General features: G+C 35.2%; 1 protein-coding gene across 1 annotated transcript in view; it reads left to right on the top strand.

The window, feature by feature from the left end:
- Window positions 1-3,444, top strand: part of LOC106870194 (uncharacterized) — a 13,919-nt gene that overhangs the window by 8,257 nt on the left and 2,218 nt on the right. The gene's annotated exons all lie outside the window — the stretch shown is intronic.

The following is a 3,444-nucleotide window of genomic DNA, read 5'->3' as shown; positions in this document are numbered from 1 at the left end:
TTAGAAAAATAGTTAAAAACTTACTGTATAAAGGTAACGCGTGCGTTCTGTCGTGATACAAACAATATATGAGTATATATATATATATTCTTCTTCTTCTTCTTCTTCTTTTATTATTATTATTATTATTATTATTATTATTATTATTATTATTATTATTATGATGATTATTATTATTTTAAAATCCTTCTAAAGGAGACTACGGCAGCAGTACTGGTTATTAATAGTTATCACCAAGCTAACATGGCATTCCAGAAAAATAGGACGAATGCTGCCGTTGAATAGCTCCAAGAGGCCATCGCCTCTAGCTAGCTATGTGACACACAAACCTGTGACCATTACAACCTTCGATCAGGGAAGGTCATCAGCTTCACCATGCTGGTTCAGACATCCACTTATCAATGTGGAGTAGTTGAACCCAGCAGGCATCACTCTTGACTGTCTGTTCGAAGATTTAAACCCATGAGTCATGGTTTCTTTAGCTCTTCCTCAACCTCTCACAGACCTTTAAGAAAAAAACAATAGGCACTGGTTTTCCTTTTCTTTTGTGTTGCTATTTCTTTTCTGGGTGTTTTTTTATGAAATTCCACATATACTATTGTGATTCGTTAGGCCATAATCTTCACCGAGTATGCTTTTTCACCTGGTTGGAGGCCGGGAAAGATGTTTACTGCAGATGATTTAATCAACGTCTATGCATTACTTTAATAAATATTTCTACAAGCCATATACGATATAAAAGACCATATTCAGATAGATATAAAGGTGAACTTCTACATAATAATTACTAATGTGCATTTATCTCTGTATTTGCGCTTTTGAATATGTTTTCTTTCATGCTTTACAAAGTAACACACACAAGGTAGAACACTTGAATGCAGTTACAAAGTTATCTATTTATAAATAATTTGACTCGTCTAGGCAGCCAACTGGCGGAATCGTTAGCATGCCGGGCAAAATGCTTAGCAGCATTTCGACAGTTTTTACGCTCTGAGTTCAAATTCCGCTGAGGTCGACCTTACCTTTCATCCTTTCGGAGTCGATAAAATAAGTACCAGTTGAACCTTGGGGTCAATGTAATCGATTTAACCCTTTCCAAAATTCCTGGCCTTGTGCCAAATTTGAATCTAAGAATTGAGTCGTCGTCTCTAATTGACTGTGATAAGCCCCATTCTCTATAATTAATAAAACTGCCGTAGTTTTTGATAACTTACAGGCACTAGCATAAATTTCAAAAAATACCATGCTACTTTAATAATAATGGTTTTTGATATTAGTCATAATCTCTATAGTTGGAGGGTGGTGGTGTAAATTTAGTTAATGTAATTGACGCAGAAAGGATGGAATGCAAAATTAGTAGATTAACTTGGAATGTAGAGATGTAACCAAATTCTGTGTGGCCATCGCTCTGCCAATCCTACTCGTTCACACAGTTTAAAATAATTATATATAATTATTTTCTTTTGTAATTATTTCAATCAACAAACAAAATAACAGCTTTTGAAATAGCTGTTAGTGGATCTAGACGGATACGCTTGATCCTCAATCAGTTTTTGTAACAATAAGAATTATAGAATGGGAAATGCCGTTTAGTAAATATGTTTTTGATGCATGTACTTCTATATTAATAAACACGTCAGATACATACTTATAGTTTTACCCAATGCTATGAATACTACTTAAGAATATTTTATGCATGGGTTAGGTAAATTCTCGTCTGCATGCCAAAATTTACCCTTACTCAAACTAGAAAGCACTGATGATATCTCTAAAAAGCCAGAGGGGTAAAAAAAAATGAGGGAGCTGTTTAAGTTTTATGACGTAAGTTTTATAGCTGAACATTAAACAAAATAGTGATTCGTATGTATGTATGTATGTATGTATGTATGTATGTATGTGTGCCCTGGGTATGTCTTTAAACTGCTGTCGGTAGTGTGGCTCTAGTTTTGGAGTTCCGGAGTTTTGAGGAGTGTGGTACAACTTCTTAGCCACTATTGTTCTTGGTCTATTTTGACCCGAAATAGTAGGGTCCCAGTTATGGTACAACTAGCATATGTGATGATATGATTACAGGTAAGTTCACCACAAGGAACGTTTACCGCCATCAATTCACCACGAAGAAAGTTCACCGCGAAGAAAGTTTACTGACAAAATATATCTATAGTATCTCACCATTAATAGTTAAAAACTATTTCATTGAATCAAGATCGGTGAATTGACGACGGTGAACTTTCCCTGCGGTAAATTAATGACAATGAACCTACCGGACATGGCTGACGTTCCATCTGAACATGGGGATGCAAAAGTACCGTTAGTTGGTATTAAGGTGCACAGTAAGACCACTGTGAGTGAAGGAGCCCTAGCTATTGTCACAGCATCCATCTAGGTGAGGGACACTCTGATGTAAAACCTGCAGTTTCACGTGGTTCTGGTCATCTCGCTTGAGCCTGTTACTAGGCATTAATCAGAAAGGCTCAAAGAATGATATTCGTGTTGTACAAGCGTTTATCACTATATTCCAGGGATGTACAGATGTCTCTTTATAGCGACTTCATTTGTCATGCAATTTACTGAAAGCCCTGTGGCAATAGAAGAGTGACAACATATGCAAACCTAACCAGTTGGAAATGTATTATTACAACTTTCATCTGTTAGCTATGCTTCAAATTATGCGGATGAGCCACGGGACTGAGTAGTCATCTGAGAGGTCGTGGATGTAAAATCAGAAATGCCAAATATAAAATCAGAAAAGCATAAGGAGACAGCAATCATCTAAGAAGATGGAGCAATCACCCTGTGTATTTGTATTATGTATGTATGTATGTATGTATGTATGTATGTATGTATGTATGTATGTATGTATGTGTGCAAATTCGTATGTTTTGCTTTATGTATTCTCATGCATATAGTTGCATATCTAGACATTATCATATATATTTAAATGATACACTTCTGGAAAGTTTTACAGATATTTACAGTTCCAAAGATGGATTGGATTTGTAGTCTTCGAATTAGCTTTCTCCTTTCTGGTCTTGGTGTTTATGTATGCATGCATGTATGTATGTATGTATGTATGTATGTATGTATGTATGTATGTATGTATGTATGTTTGTATGTATGTATGTTTGCATGGCAGTATAGCTGTATGGACGGACGGGTGGATGTAACCTACATGAACATTAGCATACATCTACAGTTTATATATATATATATATATATATATATATAATCTATTGGCGATAACAGGAGTAACCACTATCGAAAAGAGTGTACTCAATACTCGATTAGAGTAAAATGAAAGGGACCATCGACATTTTGAATAAACAGCATTTCTTCCTTCACGATACCAACAAACCATTTTTCTGCTCCGTCAACAACGCCACTAAAATTTATGTATGTATGTATGTATGTATGTATGTATGTATGTATGTATGTATGTATGTA

This window comes from Octopus bimaculoides, chromosome 4 (assembly GCF_001194135.2).
Source record: "Octopus bimaculoides isolate UCB-OBI-ISO-001 chromosome 4, ASM119413v2, whole genome shotgun sequence".
NCBI lineage: Eukaryota > Metazoa > Mollusca > Cephalopoda > Octopoda > Octopodidae > Octopus > Octopus bimaculoides.
Note: the sequence above shows the minus strand (reverse complement) of the source record. Positions and strands in the feature narration are given on the sequence as shown.